Source organism: Hibiscus syriacus, unplaced genomic scaffold, assembly GCF_006381635.1.
Source record: "Hibiscus syriacus cultivar Baekdansim isolate YM2019G1 unplaced genomic scaffold, ASM638163v2 tig00112649_pilon, whole genome shotgun sequence".
Lineage (NCBI taxonomy): Eukaryota > Viridiplantae > Streptophyta > Magnoliopsida > Malvales > Malvaceae > Hibiscus > Hibiscus syriacus.
Window position 1 is genome coordinate 386,939 of NW_024063376.1, and position 21,321 is coordinate 408,259.

The following is a 21,321-nucleotide window of genomic DNA, read 5'->3' on the forward strand; positions in this document are numbered from 1 at the left end:
AAAGAAGTCGCTTTACGGGTTGAAGCAAGCACTACATGTATGGAATACACGTATTGATATATATTTCAAGGAGAACGAATTCAAGCAGTGTCCCTATGAGCATGCCCTTTACGCAAAGAAGAATGGAGGTAATGTGTTATTTGTTGCTCTTTATGTTGACGATCTCATTTTTTGGGTAACAATGATGAGATGATACAAGAGTTTAAGGGCACAATGAAATGGGAATTTGAGATGACAGATTTAGGCTTAATGAAGTTTTTTCTTGGTTTGGATGTTAGACAAGTAGAGATGAGTATTTTTGAATCACATGAGACATATGCAAAAGAGATTTTAAAGAAATAGAATATGGAAAATTCCAACAGGGTATCAACACTAATGGAACAAGGTGTAAAATTCTCGAAGTTCGATGAGGGGAAAATGTCGATGTGAGTAGATACCGGAGTTTGGTAGAAAGCCTTCGCTAACTCACATGCACAAGGCCGGATCTTTCACTAAGTGTCGGTATTGTAAGTCAGTTCTTGGAGGAGCCGATTTATTCACATTGGATGGTGTTGAAGCAAATCCTACAGTACATCCAAGGAACGATGTCACTCGGGTTGTTCTACTCGAAAGAAAAAGATTACAAATTGGTTGGGGTACTCCGACAATGATTGGTTAGGAGACAGAGACGATCAGAAAAGCATATCGGGATATGTGTTTTTATGGGAGATATTGTGTTTATTTGGCTTTCAAAGAAGCAACCTATCGTGACTCTCTCAACGTGTGAAGCTGAATATGTGGCAGCATCTTGGTGTATGTCATGTGATATAACTTAGAAATTTGTTGAGCAAGATGAAGCTAAAGCAACTAGGTGCAACCATGATTCATGTTGACAACAAATTAACAATTGAGTTGACAAAGAACCCGGTGAACCATGAAAGAAGAAAACACATCGATGTTCATTTTCACTTTATCCGAGATCATGTGAAGGAAGGAAGTGTGGAATTGGTGCATGTAGCAAGTCAGGATCAAATTGCAGATATCTTCACAAAACTGCTACCGAAAGTACTTATCGACAAAAGCAAGAAGATGATTGGTATGACGAATGGTAGAAAAATTTAAGTTTACGGGGGAGTTTTGTTGAAAAAACTTATATGTTGTTTTTATTGGTTTTCTTTAAATTTAGAAGTTAATGGGAAAATAAAAGGTCAAGAGTTTTAGTAGGTGAAAGGCCAAGGGGTGATATAGGAGTTAATTGTATTTTATGATTTTTAATAGAATTTTTTTTGAGTAGTACCTAGTGCCTATATAAAGACCTTGTTGATGTCATTTGAAAACAACTCAAAGGAATACAAAATCACTTGGAAATAGTATGTAGTTGTGGGTTAATTTGATTTCTTTTTACAGAAACATGAGCAACATGAGCACTAATATTCAAATTATCAAAATGCTCAAAAGTCTTATACTGTGTTTCTGCATCGACAAGAACAAATATAACTCTATCTAGAGTAAAAGGCTCTCAACTAGCTTGATTACAGTAATAAACAACTTATACTCTGGAGGTTGCCCATTAAGAATGGTGCAGATCTGTTCAAACTCTGACACCGGACTTCTAGATAGTCTTGAGTTTATAATGAAGATTCATAAGTGTAGTCATGAATTTACTAGCAAAAAACCTGTTAACCATTGACCAAATATCACAGTAGTTTCAGCACCTACGAACTGAGGAAGAAGAGAGAGAGTTATGGTAGAAAGGAGCCAGGAAGCAAGAGCACTATTCTGGTCCATAAAGACTTCAAACTCCTCATTCTCAACCATCGTACTATCATCACTAATAACCGGTGCAGGTGTAGGTTGAACAATATGAAGCAGGAGCTTCTCAAGACGATGACTAGGAACTGATAACAGAATTGACTGTTTCCACAGCAAGAAATTATACTCATCTAAAACAATACTCATCTTTTTATTTGTAAAAACTTTAGTGTTGCTCACAACCTAATCAGATCCAAAGGAATATGGAGAGGCTAACCCTCGTCCTACCATTGCACACTGATAGAAAAGAAATAGAAAGGAGTAAAAAAAATCTAAACACCTACAATACCTAGATCTAAAGTGCAGATACCATGTTAAACTATCAAGAAGAAACAAGTTTAAAAGATGCTTTCTCACCTTATTAACTTGAGCAACTATACATATATAGGAAGTTTACAATAACAACAACCTCCAACAAACTCTCAATAATACAACAACCTTTCCAGCCTTTATGAGCTGAATACCTCATGCATATCACGTGCACTAATAGAAGTAGAGTATCCTCAACGGTGTCTAACTTCATCACCCTTGCTACTCTTCGTCTAGCATATGTTTTTCCATTGAGATATTGAAAATCTTTCAGCATAATTCGTTCCAAAATGTTTTATTCCTCGTTATACGTTTTATCCAATAGTGTACCATTAGTTGAAAAATCAACGACTATTCTTGTATTTAAATCCAAATCATTATTAAAAATTTTGACTTGTGCCCCATGTGAAAAATCATACCTTGGACATTTCGTCAACACCTCTTAAATCTATATCAAGCTTCATGAAGAGTATTCTCTCTCCACTACTTGAATGAAATAATCTTGCTATCATAGTTTGTGACTGATATCTTAACAAAAACGTTTGAGCTAAATCATTCCAATATTTTGTTCAATATCTTAGAGAATAAGGAAACAATTTCAAATTAATAAATCCTTTAAGAATTTAACCTTGTGCAGATGTTTGACATACAGCTAAAATACTTCAAATGCCTCCACGAATCTTCTATCACATTAACATTAAATTGTCCCACATATTGTAGCATCTGAAACATAACATGCCTCAGTTCAATAACGAACTTAAACATCAGAATGCATTATACCCATATTGAAATTGTCTAACAATGGAACCACATGATATATAATAAGTTGGTTCATATCGTCGACCACAATATTGATTTATGGAGCATTATTTCTCGCGATGTTGGCTCAGTTGGTTCCCATATTGAATTCCATATTGTCGACACCGTTTTTCGCTCGGGCAGGGGAGACCAATATCGAATTAGGGTTTTTTTTCTTCGAAAAAGTTTTGAAACGTGAGGAGTCGCCACCAATATTTTAAGGTGTGATTGGGACACCATAAAAATCAAGTGATTTTAATAAAACATTTTTTTATCAAAATACCAAATTTTAGGGTCTTTAAAAATTCAGAAATTAGGTTCGGGAGTCGGTTACATGTGGGGAAGGATTACACCCCCAAAAGCGCCCAAAAATTGGTACCTAGTTGATTACCCTATATTTAGAATCAAAAATTTTGAGTTCAAACTTTATCTAATTTAAAAATTATTACGGATGTAAATTTGAAAAATGTTATTTGTTTATTAAAGCCAATAGAATTCGCCTCTAGCATGAATGCGGGAGATAAACTATTTGCCCAATAACTGGATATTGCCTCGATTTTAGAAATCATGATGCAATCTTGAAAAATATGTCGACCTATTTCGGAAATCACTAATAGTCACCCCTGAGCATACTTGCGGGAGATATACTATTGAATCCCTAATAGATGAACATTGCCTTGTGTTTCAAAATAATATGCAATCAAACAATTTATTACTATCCTAATTAACTAAGGGTAGATTAAGGGCTATCTTAAAGGGTCAAATTATGAAAATTAGAAAACATAGAGGCATAAACCTAGAAATATAGGTTCTAATACTAATCATATTTAATTTAATAATTATTGAATCGAATAATTGAGGTGGTCCTTTGAGCATTTAGGCGAGGGCCAACTCGGATTATTTCCTAAATTAAAATGACTTTATTGAAATCTAGCTAAAAGTGGAGGCTCTATTTAACCTATTTAATTATATTAATTTAATAATCTAATTGAAGTTTCAAGGACTAAAGTGTAAAAGAACTAAAATCCAGAGTCTAAAAATCTAAAAGTTCAAGGACCTAAATCAATAATTCCTAAAATTTAAGGATTAATAAAGAAAACAAAATTCTAATAATCATCTAAATTAACCTATTAGAAATTAAGGGATTAAATTAAAATAGTTTTTAAAATTTGTTGATGATTAACAAATTAATAGTTCGAACAATCGACTGAGTAATCAAGCATCTTATGCGAAAACTCGAATCAAATTACTCCCTAATTGAAACTAAGGTGACATCCTAATTACTAGATCCAATTTGGTTTAACAATCTAATCTAAAGATAAATTCTAAAGAAGTAACTAAATAAAAACTAGAAATACTAACTCGAATAATAAACCCAATTAAATAAATTAGAATAAAAATCAAGCAAAAAACATTAAAAATATAAATGAATAAAAATTATACAAGGATTAAATTGCATTAATATTAAATTACAGGGATTTTAAAAGATAAATTAAACAGGTAACAAAGGGCTAAATTAAAACGAATTAAAAATTTAATGACTAAATTTAAAAAAATAAAAAATAGGTTAGTGACTAAAATGAAAAAAACACGCAGAAGTTGTAGGGACTAAAAATAATTATCAATATTTTTCAAAACCTAAAATACACTATTAAATAAAAATGTAAAAATTATTAAATTAGTCAAGCCAAATTAGAATATAATTAAACAATCACTACATATGACCAAAATGCAAAAACACACTAAACTTAGAGGGACTAAACAACAAATAACCCTATAAACACATAACATGCACGAAAAAAGGTAAATACCAGATTCGGTCCATTCAGGTGATCGCAATGCAAAAATTGCTAAATTTAGAGGGGCTAAACACAAATAACCTAGTAAATACATAACATGCACGAAAAAAGTAAATACCATATTTGCCCCTTACAGGTGACCAAAATGCAAAAACGCGCTAAACCTAAGGGGACCTATGCATGATTTTACCCTAAACTTCCCCTATAAAATCCACTTTTTTTCTTTCTTCATTTCAATCCAAAAATCCCAAAAACAAAGCTTAAAACTCTCTTCCTTATCTCCTTTCTCGGCCGCCCATTGCCGACCACCTTACACTACCGCTTTGACCACCATTTCGGCCGCCACACACAGTGGTCAGAAAACATAAACCTAGCCTAAAATAGCCTAAACTTCTCGATATACTACCCTGGACCCCTATTTAGGGCTAAAATACAAAAACCACCCCTAAACATAGGGAAAAACTATGACTCCTCGGCTTCCTTTGCTTCAACCACCGTGAAGATGAACCGAACTTCCACTCTAGGTAACCACTCAAACTCTCCTCATTTCTCTTTTTTACTGTAAATGCTTAATTTTTTATTATTTTTGAAACCAAAAGGTAGAGAAAAGAAAAAAAATACCTTGAAAGATTTTTTTTGTATTCTTCTGGAAAAAAAGATCCCTTTTACACTGTGTTTGATTTGGGTTTTATACCCATATTACAGATTTTTCAAAAGATAAAAATCATGACATTTGCCTTGTAACTAGTAGTCGCTTGCTGAGTTGGTGTGGAGTGGCATGTTGGAGCAATAATCTCCTTGTTTGGGGCAGAGCACGATAGGGCACGGTGGACGGGGCAATAGGGCTATTGTGGCAGGGCTAGGGTTAGGTTTATGTTAGGTTTCAATTTGGCCCCGAGTTTGGGTTTAGTTTGGGTTCGGTTTGTAAATGGGATTTTGTAATATATTTTAAGTAATAATAATAATAAATAAAATATAAGAATAAGAATAAATATATAAAAAATGAAAAAATGGTGATTACAACTACCCCTTTTTTCTTATTGTGTGGAATGTGAATGAAGCAAAGATATAAAGTGCCATTTTTTCGGTTTAATCTTTGCTCTTCATGCTGTGACTTATTCACATTATGAACCCTTCCATTGGAAATTTTGATCCACCTCTTTCTGTGATGGATTCAACTAAAGTGAGTATGATGATCCAACTCCATATGCGATGGATGAGAAAAGGTTGATGCTGTTCCAACTCCTTATATGATGAAAACAAGATAAAGTTGAACAAGTTCTTCTTATTATGAACTTCTTCTCCCTCATCAGATAAGTTCTTCTCTTTATGTATACTCCACTGGAAATGTTGATCCACTTTCTTCTGTAATGGAATCAAACAAAGCGATGAGGATGTCTAACTCCAAATGAGATGGATGAGCCAATTATTGGTGTTGTTCCAACTCCTTATGTGACGGAACAAGCTAAGGTTGAGCAAGTTCTTCTCATTATGAACTTTCTTCTCTCTCGTTGGATGAGTTCTTCTCATTATGAACCCTATATTGGAAATGTTGAGCCAAGTTCTTCACATTATGAAGTTCTTCTCCCTCGTTGGATGAGTTCTTTTCATTATGAACTCTCCACTAGAAATGTTGAGTGGTTTATCCTTTCTTTGAAAATTTTTAAACCTGCAAAATATTATCATATGTCAGTGATTTGCATTTAAAGTACCTGAAGGTAATGACCATATGGTTCTCAATTTTGATGAGGTCTGTTTCCTTCAATAGTAAAAAAAATATAGACTGATTCTTTGTTGAAATCATCTACTTCCTTATGAAATCTTTGTTGACCCTTTGAATTCATGTTATATATTAAAAAGTTGATGAAAATGAATGTTTATTTTTCTATTTGCAAATGCTTGAATATGCATGATGTGATTTTCGTGTTTTGAGTTTTAAGGTCTTGTAAATATTTGTTTTCTTTTTTATCCTCTTTCAGTCATTGTCTTTGTTGAATCCTTGTCTGAGCCGTGATCCTTACCTTCTTCATTCCTAAAATCAAGACTATATCTTAATAATCTATGCGTGCCACTGCCCGGGAGCGACCGAAGATATGCCTTGGAACGAACTGTCATTGTCTTTCATTATTTATTTTGTCATTCGTGATATTGACATCTCTTGTGTCACCTTTTGTTAACTACTTGTTTCAATGATTGTAAATATCAACATGGTGGATTGCCTTGGATTCCAGTATTTTATAGGTTAATTCAAAAGTAATACCAAAAAATTATTTGTTTGGAATTGGATTATTTAGGTTGTTTGTGACATGAAGAAATGAATAATTTGAATATTGAAATGATAATCATGAAATTTATTGACACAATATAGGTTTTTACACAAAGTAATAGCAATAAAAAGAATTGAATAGAGACTCTGGAAGCAAAAAGAATACGTAATAATGAATTCTAGAACAAGTGTTCTTGAATCAGTTAATTCGACATAGCGAGGTGATCCTTTGTCTGGGAGATCTCAATGTAGCGGAGCTATTTGCAGATGTGAAGTCTTTCACGAACTACTAGGATTTCAAGAGGGGTTGTTTGCCGAATGCCCCAACATCAAAATGCATTTGAGCCACTTTTTCATATTTTTAACTCAAATCCTTCCATTGGTTTCAAGACGCCCTTCGTGGGTTTTCATCTTGAAATCTCTTTTTTATTTTATTTCTTCTTCTTTTTTGTTTTTTTCTTTTTCATTTTTTTTCTTTATTCATTTTCATTTTCTTTTTCTTAGGCGTAATATTTCTTGATAGAGCCTGAATTTATTGGGTTCCTCAGCACTTTTCCGTCATCTCTTCTAAAAGTATTGCTCATCCGGAAAAGCCTTTTTGACAACGTATGGCCCTTTCCAATTAGGTATCCATTTCCAGCGAAATCTTTTTGGATTGGCAAGATCTTTTTAAGCATTATATTACTCTCTCAAAACTCTCTTGGGCATACTTTCTTATCATGGGCTCTCATCATATTTTTTGGGTACATATGTCCATGACATATAGCTTTTAGTCTCTTCTTTTCAATAAGATTCAGTTGATCAACACAAGACTGAACCCATTCAGCTTCATGTAACTCTACTTCTTTCAAGACTCAAAGTGATAGAATATCAACCTCAATGGGTACGACTACCTCTGTTCCATATACCAAAGAGAAGGCATTGCCCATGTCGATATGCCCACAATCTTCCTATATTCATATAGGGAAAAGGGTAATCTCTCATGCCAATCTCCGTAAGTTTTTATAGTCTTCGTAGTGATTCTTTTTATGTTTTTGTTCGCTGCTTCTACTGCCCCATTCATTTTCGGGCGATAGGTCACAAAATTGACATGTTTAATCTTGAACTGCGCACAAATTTCATCCATATCTTGTTATTCAGATTAGTAGTAATATCTATGATGATTATTTGTTGGCAACCCATATCAACAGATTATCTCTCTTTATGAACTTGTAAACTGTAGATCTCATGATATTAGAATAAGAAACAACCTCTACCCACTCAGTGAAATAATCAATTACCACTAAGATGAATCGATGCCCATTTGAAGCTCTTGATGTGATTACCCCAATGACGTCCATACCCTATATGGAAAACGGCCAAGATGAGTTATAACATGTAAAGGCGAGGTGCTTGAATTTTATCCACATATATGGCATTTATGGCATATTCTTACATAATTGATGCAATCTGTATGCATCGTGGCCCAATAATATTCATACCTCATGATCTTCCTGACAATAGATAAACCATTTGCATGTGTTCCATATTTTCCTCCATGTACCTCTTCCATTACACTTTTTGCTTCTTTGGCAGTCAAACATCTTAACAAAACTTGATCACTGCCATTCTATATAAGATATCTCTATTAAGAAAGCATCCAGTTGTCATTCTTCTGATGTTTTCTTGTCAGTTTCAGATGCACCTGAAGGATATGTTTGGTATCTTATATATTGTAAGATATTGTGGTACTATAGATAGCCATCCACTTTTTCTTCTAGAAGATAACAATGTGTCAGGGTTTCATACACTTGCATCTTTATTAACATCACATTTTTCTTCTTATTAGCCTTAAACATTACAGTCAATGTAGACAAAGTATCGACCATTTGATTGTCTTCTTGAGGAAGATATCTGAATGTAACATCCTCAAATTCTTTCAATAGTTTGAGGAACAAAATTTGATATTCAATTAGTTTTGGGTCCTTTTTTTCTCATTATCCCCTTAGTTGCTACACTATTAGTGAGGAATCTCTATAACTTTAAGCGTTTTGACCCTTCATTCAATGGCTGCCTTTAACCCCATAATGCATGCTTCGTATCCTGCCATGTTGTTAGTGCAAAGGAATTCCAATCTACTTGTGAAAGGATAGTAGATTTCTTCTGGTAAATCAACACTACCTCAGTTCCTTTCCCTAAAGCGTTAGAGGCTCCATCAAAGTACAATTTCCAGGATTTTTCACTCATGGCACTTTCTTCTTCAGTAGAAATGCACATTAAATACTCATTTGGGAAATTGAAGTTTAGAGGCTCGTAATCTTCAAGACACGACTTGCAAGAAAGTTAGCTATGGTACTCCTTTTATTGCCTTTTTGTTCACATAAATAATATCAAACTCGGACAACATCTACCATTATCCATTCTGAAAGTCATAGTAGGCGATTCCATCAAGAATTTTAATGGATTCATCCTCGATATCAACCATGTGGTATAACATGTACTACCTGAGTCTCCGGGCTGCCCAAACTAATAACAACACAACTTTTGAATCAGTGGGTATCGAGTCTCGCAATCGGTGAATTTTTGCTCAAATAATAAATGAATCTTTTTTTTTCTGACTCGTCATGTTGTCCTAGCACGCAACCCATTGAATTCTTGAAAACTCTTAAGTAAAGAATTAGTGGCCTGCTAGGTACTAGTGCTACTAATATTGGACATGTATTTCTTGATAATTTCCAGAGTCTCTTGGTATTTATTATTCCATACCTCATATTATTCTTCCTGAGCAATTTGAACAACGGATCCCACTTATTAGTCAATTGAGAAATGAATCAAGATATATAATTTAGTCTTCTATGGAACCCTCGAACTTCTTAATGCATGAGGAGTGTTGGAAGATCTTGAATTGCCTTGACTTTATCTGGGTTGATCACGATTTCTTTCTGACTCACCATAAAGCCATGTAGTTTCCCTTATTTTACCCTGAACATGCATTTGGCTGGATTGAGATTTAATTGGTACTTTCTCATTCTTTAAAACAATTTTCTCAGATGTTGCATATGATCTTCCTCTGTTTGGTATTTAGAAATCATGTAATCCACGTATACTTCAATTTCCTTATGCATCATGTAATGGAAAAGAGTGACCATGGTCCCATCATTTTTTAACCTAAACGACATCACTTTACAGCAGAAAGTCCCCATATGGTTATAAATGCCATTTTCTCATGCCCTCAGGATTCATGTTGATATGATTATAACCCGATAAGCCATCAATGAAGGAAAATCATGAATGCCCCGCAGTGTTATCCGCTAGAGTATCTATATGGGGCAAGGAAAAATTATCTTTCGAGCTAGCCCATCTTTCTTAGGTACCATAACTATATTGGCCACCCATTCAAGATACTTCACCTCTTGAAGGAAACATGTATCGATCTATTTGGTCACTTCCTCTTTGATATTTAATAATATTTCTGGCTTCATTCTCCTAAGATTCTGCTGAATCGGCTTGCAATCTGGTCTAATTGGTAGTTTATTGACCACTATATCAGTGCTTAAAGCATGCATATCTTGATACGACCATGCAAAGATGTATTTAAACTCTTGGAGCAAACATATCAATTCTATCCTTATTCCTGCAGATAGAGTAGTGCCGATTTTTATCTCTCTCTTTATTTCTGTGTTCCCATATTCACAAGCTTTGTTTCTTATTGTGGGGTAGAATTTGTTTCTCTTCTTTTTCCACCAATCTAAATAGCTCATTAGGAACTTCACAGTCTTCCTCATCTTCACACTTATTGACTTTCCAGACACAAAGGTCGCTCGAAATCTATATTGTAGCTGGCCTCAGGAGCATTCAAGCTAGTATTTTTGTGACATATGCATAAAATTTACTTAGATGTATTAAAATATGAATTTAAAGAATGAAGATTATATAATAAAGAATATGGTGCAAATAACGCGATGCCAAAATGCGAAGAATGAAAGTGATTGACATTTGAGAAAATAAGAAAATATATTTCATTAATCAACTTTAGTGACATTGACTTTTACAAAAATTTCTTTTAGATATTTGAAATATTAACATTAGTTATCTTTGGACATTACTTTCGGTTAACCCTAAAAACTAAAGGGAAGTACTTACCCATCCAGTTGTCGAGCTCTTCACAAGGGAAACAAGGACAAATTCCAGCTAAAAACCTTCCAAGCTGGCTGCCCCTGGTAATCATGTTGACAGAAAATCATTCCAAAGCTTCTCCCATTAATTCATGCTCTTTTCAACTCTTTGGTCTTGGTAGCATTAGTCAATTGCTGCACCATGTTGTACACTTCTCTAAATTTGAAAGATTTCTTTATAGGAGGAAAAAACATGTGTTCTCTAGGGATATTCTCTCATTTCATCATTGCTTTTCTTAATTCAGCCTTCTTTCTCAGCTCATGGACACGTTTCTAGAATGTGGGTTTAAATCTGAGCTAAAATGATCCATCTTTTACTCAATGGTTATAGGTCGTACCATTCCATGTAGATTCCTACCCAGTTCCTTGCCAGACTTTGCCCTTCTTCCAGAGTTTGCCTTACTGCCATCTTGGTACAATTAGATAGCATGGGGCATGGAATTTTACTTTCTTTTACTAAATATGTTACATTAATGAACTCTAAGGATGTGAAGGAGCATTCCAAGGCATCTTCATTGATATCGATGTATGGGGCATCGAATATTACAGAAGCAATGATTTCTTGTTCAGCCTCGACGCTGGCCAGTTTTCCATCAATAACAAATTTTAATTTCTGATGTAGAGACGAAGGAACTGCCCCTGCAGCGTGGATCTAGGGTCTCCTCAATAAGCAATTATAGGTCAGGTGGATGTTCATCACCATAAAGTCAATCTTGTAGATGATGGGTCCAATCAATAAAGGCATCTCTATTTTTTCTATAACGTCTTTTTGGGTTCCATCGAACGCCCTGACAACATTTTGATAAGCTCTCATATGTGAGATGTCTACGGGAATTCTCTATAGTGTAGTTAAAGGCATCGCGTTTAATACATACCTATTTTCTGTAAGAACCCCTGGCAAGATATGGTCGTGGCAGTGAGTAGTGATATTTAAAGCTTTGATGGATCACATTCCTCCTTTGGGATCTCATCATCAGTGAATGTGATATAGTTATCTGCAACTATATATGCCACGATTCAGTCTAGTTTATGTGTTGATATATCCTCAGGGATGAATAGTTTAGCACTCTCAGCAAGGCGTTATGATGTACCTCTGAGTTAATTAACAGATTCAATATTGAGATTTGGCCCGCTGCTTGTGAAGCTGCTATACTATGCTATATTCACTATGCTTTAAGAACCTCATAAATTCACGAGCCCGAGCTTCAGTCACTGGCTCATTAATGATTGGTGGAGGTTCTTCATTAAAGGTTTTTGGCATTACTGCTACCTTGGCTTTGGCTTTCTCATTGTATGCCTCTGTGGATGTTTCAGGTGAGTAACATCTTCCACTCATCATGAAGTGGCCTACCTCACTTACTTCTTATGTTTTATGTGAGTGACTTCTTTTCCTCCCCTATTCTCTCATAGGACATGGACTCTTCTGGTACATATACACTTGTTGCATAACTCTAAGGAACCCATCGTGTTTCTTTGAATGGGAAAGAAGATGGAGTTGTAATCATAACTTTAGGAGTCATTGACTACGAGCTCTCATTCCTAGGCTTAACTGTAATGATCACATGTATCCTCGTTCCTTGTATCCTGTTAGAGTTATCTGCCATGCAAACATCCATATCTTGTTTCTCTCTTCCGATCAAAACATTCTATTTCATGATTGTTCATCATCTATTGTAGTACTTCTTAGAATTCCTATCAACCCTAAATATCACGATTCTCATCTTGTGATAATTACAATATGCTCTACACCCTATAATCTTCAGTTCAAGATTACCCTTCATCGTCCTGTCTTTTACAATTATTCAAACACCCAACTAAGAGGAGAATTGATTTCTGACATATCATTCTTCAATCTCCTATTTTTCTCTTTTTCGATCGTATTTATTCACTACCCCATGATTAGGCAGAGGATGAGTGTATGTAGCTGGTGCTTTGAAATCCAGGTCTCCAATGTTGATAAGATTTTGTACAATCCTTTTGAATGCCAGACAGTTCTCGATACCATGGCCGACAATCCTTGCATGATACTTGCAGTGGGCATAGGTATTATACTAATGAGGGTAAGGCGGTTGAAGTGGAGTCAACCTGTAGGGGCGTACCAGATCTGCTTTCAATAGCAAACGTATATTTTATAATATGGTAATGGAACATGTGAAAAGGTCATTCTCGTAACCTCTTTCCTTGGCCCTCTGTTCTCATGGGTATTCATTTTCTCTACCCTAGGTTGGGCAATCTTAACACTAATTGCGATGTTTTTATGGTAGGTAATCGTATGATTTACTTTATTCTCTTCCTCTTAAAATAGAGCTTCTTTCACCTTTCTTCTCCCTCAATCTTACCACTATTGATGGCATTTTCAATTAGTTCTCCTAAAATGACAAATCAACAAAATTCTTAGCAGTATTTCCCAATAGATGCCTGATATACGGTGCCTTTAAGGTATTCACAAAAATAACGGTATCCTCATTTTCTAGTAATGGGATGCACCTGGGCTGCTACATCACGCCACCTCTAGATGTATTGCCAAAAATTTCATTGAGTCGTTTTTACATGTTCTACAGAGTCCATCGGTCAGGGACCAAATCAGTAATATGGAGATACTACTCCAAAAATGCCTTAGCTAAATCCCTCCATGTTTTAATATGGGATTTGGTTAGCTGGTTGTACCACTTCGTAGCAGACCCAGTCAAACTATCATGAAAATAATGTATTAATAGCTTTTCATTCTCGGTATAGTCTATCATTCTTCTACAGTACATAGTAAGGTGGGCGGATGGAAAAATGGTCCCATCGTATTTTTTGAAGTCCAGTATCTTGAACTTCGGGAGAAGTATAAGGTCAAGGACTAAGCTTAGGTCCCTAACATCTATTCTGAAAAACGGCTCTATTACCTATACCGACTTTACCCTTTTCTTCTAGATTTTTAAGATGATGAGTGATCTCACTATTGGTTTTCTCTTTTTCTGTTAATTCATTAAATTCGGGCGACAACTCTTCTATGCCTCCTTCAACAGTTATACCCTAGCAGCAGGTAGGTAGTTCAATGGGAATGAGGGCTCTGTGTGGTGTTTTTGGTTGGCCACATAGACTCCACTTCGAATCTATGTGGAGCTGGAGATCGAATGAAAACATGCATACGTGTAAAACTGGAGGATACGGAGGATCCGGTGTAAAACTCGATAGGCGCTAAGGGTGGAAGCGTACCCAACTGGGTGTGATAATACAGGTCGAAAACCTGGGATATGAGGGTTCATAATCGAAAATGTTGCTGGTTAGCAGTGGCCTTTTCGGCAGCTGAATTCTTTTTAAATATGTTCTCAATCTTTTTCAGTAAATCGAGCTGTAAGTTTCCATTTCTGCTTTAATTTTATTCAGCCTTTCTCTCATTTTTTATTGTGTGTCCTTTTGATCTTGCTCGATTCGAGCTAGTCTCTCTTCCATTTTTCTAGTTCACTTATGAGTACCGTAGGAGTGAGAGGCGTATGCTAAGATCACTACAAATGATTGGAGATCGTATTTTATTATCCAGTGTCTTATTAAATGAATGAATGCTAAAATGCATGCATTAAGACTTAAAAATTAGACAAACATGAAAATGCAAGTGCAAAAGATATTGATTCCAAAATAACTAGTTCATTTAAAAGTTATCAACAACACATATGCCTAAGAACTTTAGGCAAACAAAGTACATCAACAGAGAACTATATATAATATCTAGCCCTTTCCCCTAACTTCTCATGCTCTATTTTTATCTCTATAATGTGTCGTTCTTCTTCAGATTTTGGAATCAAAAACTCTTAAGGTCGTCGCTTCTTCAGACAACTCAAAGACTTGTCGAGCAAACCTACAGTTGATCCACTGCCTTCTTCATCTCTTCATGCTGCATCTGAATGGTATCATTAGATTGACGCAGTGCAATTCCTAGCTCTTGATTAGTCAAGGGTCAACTTCCCTCGAGCTTTTGGATTCGTTCATGGCATATTTGTATTGTTGCTTCCAACTCAACAATCTTATTCGTCAAAGCTTCATTTTCTTGTATAGGAATTTCTCAAGCAGATGAATAAATCAACTCGCCTCCTTCCAACTCTTCTACCCTTTTTTTTCAAACTCTTATTCTCCCTTCGAAGAAAAATACCATTACCGTTGTAGGGATTTTGAAAAGCCTCTTCCAAACTAATTATTGTGATTCAAGTTGTTCAATTTGTGCTGGCCTCTGCTCTAATTCTTGATTGGCTCATCCCTTTGTTCCCTTAATCTCTGGGCATGTTTCATAGCTCACTTTTTTTCTTCCTGGCTTCTTCTCACACTTATCTCCACTCCATCTAGCTTTACCTTCAAATACCTAGCAGTATGATGTAGACCTTTGGCTTTTATGCTCTTCTCTAAGTCTCTAAATCCCGATCCAGAGCACTAAAATTCTCCTGGATTTTTTCCTTTTCCTTAGTTAACTATTTTACCACCCCATCTCATTTTACTAGTTCGAGTTCCTACATCGCCTTCTCATATGAGAAATTTCTTTACTTATTTTATTTATCCAGATTATCAGCCTAATTTCTTCTCTCAATAGCTGACTTCAGTCGGGAATCTTCTTAATCATTCTTCCATGGTCAACCCATCTTCTAAATTAGGTTTTGGGGTGTTATCATTGATTTTTCCTGTCCTCCAAACCTCATAGGCTGACATGAATATTGGTTCTATCATCTTGAAATTCATAAAACAAGGTTTTTGCCAAGCATTGTATATTTGAGGTTCAATCTCTATAATTTGGGGTAGAAAAAGAAAACTCTTCCTCCTTCAATCCGTGACTTGCTGGTATGAACTTTAGGGCACTAAACTGTCGAAGTGTTATTAAGGGAGTATAATCAACTGTCCCTCACAGTTTGTGTAACATAGCAAAGTTTCATTGTCGCATTTGTACAATATGTCTTCCTTGGGCAACCAATACACTCTCTAGACTACTTCAGTGTATTTTATATTTTTAGGGCCTCAATCCAGTCTTTTCTTTTGTGAGGTTATGAATTTGGCACTTTTCAAGGAAATCCACCAGGCGAGAGAAATCTGAGTGATGCTTTCGAGCCCAACCCTTTTCAACTATCCAGGAATGACTCCACCACCATACCATAAATAAAGATACACAACCAGTAAATTGATCTCCACTTGATCGCCTATACTAGTTTAAAGACATGAATGTTTCTATTAGAATGGATGGTGTTGGGTTTGTTTTCCTTGCAATGACTTCGAAAAAATCTATTATGGCAATGTTTAAGTGATCTTCCTTTCTCGGGAAAACTACCAAACCATACAATGCGAGTGCAAATTGATCTCTTCCCTTCTTGGATGGTGCTTCCTAGTAAGTCAAACTTTTTAGTTAAGCCCGTGAGATCCCATCACTTTGAATATACTCTTCGACGCACTCTTTTGTTTTCCCAATCAAAATGACCATCTTGGTTGTGAATCCTTTGGGTTGGATCGCCTTAGTGTAAAGCGAACTCCTTTTGATATTTGGTTTGTTCAGTAAAGCAGTATATTCTTTGAGGGTAGGGGTCATGTCTACTTTGCCAAAGGTGAAGCAATGGTAAGTAGGATTCCAACATTCAACCAAAGCTTGAACAACTACTGTATCGATCCCAGCTAGCCCAGATTCTTGATAATTCGGTCCAATATGATTGCTTGACACTAATAATAACCTTCTCTGGCATCACAATTCTTCACCAACTGCAATACTATCCCCAAAGCATGCTTGTCCATATTTTGACCACGTCTGAACATTTATTACATTCTCGATCCTATCGGAAGACATTGTTGCCTTAAGCCCTTTTTACAGTAACCAAATGATTAATGCAGTCCATCTTCTATGTAATGTTATGAAATGAAAATGACATATGCAAACAATAAACAAAAGAGATAACTCAGTAACGTTCAATTAATTCAAAGAATGTTGAATGCGAACTAGCAAAATTTAAAGAATTCGTAAAGTAATAAATGTTAATTATGGACATGAAACACAAAAGAAAATTAAAATCCTAATCGCATGCATTATAGTTCTCATAGGTTATCCACATGGCTCTAGCGGGGTAGATTTACTAAATTCTCTACATGAGGCTGGGTTCTAGCAAAGGTTCTCAAGCCATCTTTACAACCTGCTAGGGTTGACCTTGATTCCAACCCATTACAGACTTGCGAATCGGATTCAGTTCAGGGAATCACACCACTAAAAGCGTATCTCGAAACTGATATTCGGATAGGCAACTTAGGATGCTTTCCAGAGGTACTTTATCAGACCAAAACAAGGAAGCCCAATGCTCTTCATGAGGTGTGACGTTTCTCCCTACTTAGGTAAACCGGGATTGAGCTCGAGTTTAGAGTTATGATATGCAACAATCTTAAATATTCATAGAAGTGTAAGCATTAACCAGAGAGAATATCTTTTTTTTTAAATAACATAATGAACTGTAAATTAAATAAGATCAAACTCATAATTTTTAGACTCCTAAATATAGGGTAACCAACTCGTGGCTCGACTCTGAAGTTGTTTTAAAAAAAATATCCCCAGTGAAATCACCAAGCTATCAACAACGTTTTTGGCCCGGACGAAAAACGATATCGACACATCCAATAAAGTGAGTCTTATGTATTTTTTGCATTATTTTGCTTAATTTTGTCACAACAATGCTACTTGACGTGTGCATTCATGTTTGCGAGATAAAAGGCATTGTCGCTGCATTATGTTTCCCGGTATTGCTTTCCACATCTCGACGCAAATGGTAGTTGGATTTGGTTACAAAAAGAATATTGAATATCGATCCCCTTAGTAATTTCATTAGTCTGTCCTTAGTTCCATTGCCGTAACGTTGATTGTGTGCATGTAATCATATGCATTCATTTTCTTTTCCTTTGTACCACAATGTTCGTCGCATTATTCTATCGTTGTTGTTGACTAACTCAGCAAAATAGTCTATTTAATAAGTAATCTACTTCTCATGGGATCTATACACTACACGTTGTGTCTATTTTATTACTTGATACGACGTATATGTTTGCCCTAATATTTTAACATTATACAACGCATCAAGAGGTACCAATTGTAATCTGTCTTTCCCTTTCATCTGATAAAAATATTTATTCCGATACACATAATAAATAAAAAATAGATATCATTTTATAATTAAATTTTTTATACTTATTTAAGTAAATGTTATTATTCTCGTAAATTTGCCTTGCCTCTTGTATATGAATACAGAGATTTCATCTTAATGAATGAACTGATATTCTTCATCACCTTTTTCAATACATTTTATAGAATTGATCAAATAAACTGCAATTATTAAATCAAACAGCCAATTAACAAAAGCTCAGGTCATGTATTAAATCGGGGAGATCGGCTTAATTGAGATAAGTGGAAGAGACATGAAGATAGAGAAAGAATACAATGTCAGAAGAACAATAAGATACTAGATAAAGAGATCCGTTCGGCAATATAATTGATGTCAGGCAGCGTGGGAAGCAATAATTGGAGGGCTTTCTGTTGAATAATCGGGGTAAAGAACACGAAAAGAACACAAGAATTTTAACAAGGTTCAGCAATGTGCTTACGTCCTCGGTGCCCTGTGCGGCGCTAGATTTTTCATTCAGTATCTCATAGGTTTTGGTTACATCTCTTTATAATAAGTAAACCCTGGTACATATTTACAAAAATAACCCTGTATCATATATTTGCGTCCTCTGTCCTCTTTACCGGTATATTTATAGTCATACTAACAAATCTCCACCTTGGCGAATATCCTGCCCCTTAGGAAACATTCAATGTGGGTTGGGTTACCTTACTTCTTTAGCAACTCGAAACACTCAACAAGTCCAAGCAATGCATGAACTTGTCTGTAACTGGCTTGGTGAATATATCAGCGGCATTCTCATCAGTATGTATCTTCTGAAACAAAATCTCTCTAGATACAACCAACTCTCTGATCTTGAGAAACCTTACATCAATATGCTTAGTTCTAGCACGATATATCTGATTCTTAGCCAGGTGAATAGTACTTTGATTGTCACAAAGCAACTGAACTCCACCTTGCTGAACACCCAACTCCTTCACTAAACTAGTAAGCCATAATGCTTCTTTTGCAGCTTCAGCCGCTTTCATGTATTCAACTTCAGTTGTAGATAATGCCACAACATATTGAACAACAGACTTCCAACAAATAGGCCCTCCACCAAGAGTAAAGACATACCCTGTCGTAGATCTTCTATTATCCAAATCACCGCATAGTCTGAATCCACATATCCTACAACCAAAGGATTATCCCCCTGACTACCAAAAATAATTCCATGTCCCATAGTACCCTTTAAGTACCTAAAGATCCACTTGACTGCTTCCCAATGTTGCTTATAGGTTTAAACATGTACTTACAAACTTGACTAACAACATGAGCTAAATCAGGACGAGTACATACCATTGCATACATCAAGCATCCAACATCATTAGAATACGGAACCTTTTCCATATCTTCAGCTTCCTTATCTGTCTTAGGGCACTGTTATGATGAAAGCTTAAAGTGATTCGCCAATGGAGTGCTCACTGGTTTTGCGCTGCTCATCGCAAACCTTTTTAGCATTTTCTCAACATAACCCCGTTGAGATAGCCACAGTTTCCTTGAGTCTCTGTCCCTGCAAATTTTCATTCCAAGAATTTTCTTTGCAGCACCTAAATCTTTTATATCAAATTCCTGACTCAATAAAGTTTTCAAACCGATAACATCATCCATTTTCTTCACAGCAATTAACATATCATCAACATACAGTTACAGAAAAATAAAAGAACCATCATCAAGGCTCTTAACATAGACACAACAATCATACTCACATTGCTTGTAGCCATTCTTGATCATATATGAGTCAAACCGTTTGTACCATTGTCTCGGAGACTGTTTCAACCTGTACAAAGATTTCTTCAATCTGCAAACTAAATGTTCGTTTCCAGGTTGAGTGAAACCTTCAGGCTGTTGCATGTAGATATGCTCCTCTAAATCACCATGCAAAAAAGAAGTTTTAACATCCATCTGCTCTAAATGCAAATCCTAACTAGCCACCAATGCAAGTACTGCTTGGATTAAAGTGTGTCTGACCACATGAGAAAAAAATTCATCATAATCAACTCTTTTCTGCTGTGAAAAACCCTTTACTACCAAACGAGCCTTGAACTTCTCCCCCTATTTTTGTTACTATTGGTTTCTTCTTATACAACCAATAGGCTTCTTACCCTTAGAAGGCGAACTAATCCCATGTACGATTGTGATTAAAAGACTCCATCTCCTCAACCATGGCAGCCATCCACTTGTCGTTTTCCTTACTAGTAACAACACCGTGAAAAGTAATTGGATCATCACTGCTAACAATAAGTGCAAAAGAGACCAAGTCTTCAAAACCCAATCTATTCAGAGGCTTTATATTCACCGTCTCACAATGTCTCTGGCGAGACTATAATCCTGCAAATCAACCGTAGCGGAACCACCAGAAGTCGGTTGAGAAGGTTTTATTTTCTCAACTGGAAACTGCTCAAAATCCACCACTGTCATGTCTCTCTTCTACTGTAACATGGGTTGTTCATAAAAAACAACATCTCTACTGATCACAATTTTCTTTGCAACTGGATCCCATAACTTGAATCCTTTGACACTTGTCTTGTAACCCAGAAAAATGCACTCCTTCAATTTTACATCAAGTTTGGATCTCTAATCAGCATGTACATGCACATAAGCAGGACAACCAAAAATTCGTAAGTGATAAAAAGTAACATCATGACCAGTCCATACCTCTTCTGCAACTTTCCCAACTAATGATGCCCTTGGCGATTTATTGATAAGATAACACGTCATGTTAACAGCCTCAACCCAGAAGTGTTTGGAAAGCCCCACATTCAACCGCAAACATCTAGCTCTTTCATTCAATGACCTATTCATCCGTTCTACAACACTATTCTGTTTTGGTGTCTTGCGCACTGTAAAATGCCTCTTAATCCCATGCTCCTTACAGAATTTTAGAAACTGTGAATCTGTGTTCTCAGTACCATTGTCAGGCCACAACACTTGATTTTTCATCCGGTTTGGCTTTCTACCTTAGCTTTGCACAGCTTGAACTTCTCAAAAAACGTCATACTTATGTTTCAAAAAATACACCCAAACTTTCGTGAAAAATCGTCAAAAAAAGT

The 21,321-nt window shown here is 35.8% G+C and overlaps 1 protein-coding gene across 1 annotated transcript in view; it reads right to left on the reverse strand.

Moving 5' to 3' along the window:
• The window catches only part of LOC120182415 (dof zinc finger protein DOF1.6-like), a 28,872-nt gene extending 15,320 nt beyond the window's left edge, over positions 1 to 13,552 (reverse strand). Inside the window, exons 1-2 of the mRNA XM_039187399.1 lie at positions 13,545 to 13,552; positions 11,565 to 11,567 (exon numbers count right to left, since the gene is read on the reverse strand). The gene's annotated coding sequence lies outside the window, so the exon portion shown is untranslated. The remainder of the gene's footprint in view (positions 1 to 11,564; positions 11,568 to 13,544) is intronic.
• Positions 13,553 to 21,321: the final 7,769 nt, after the last annotated feature.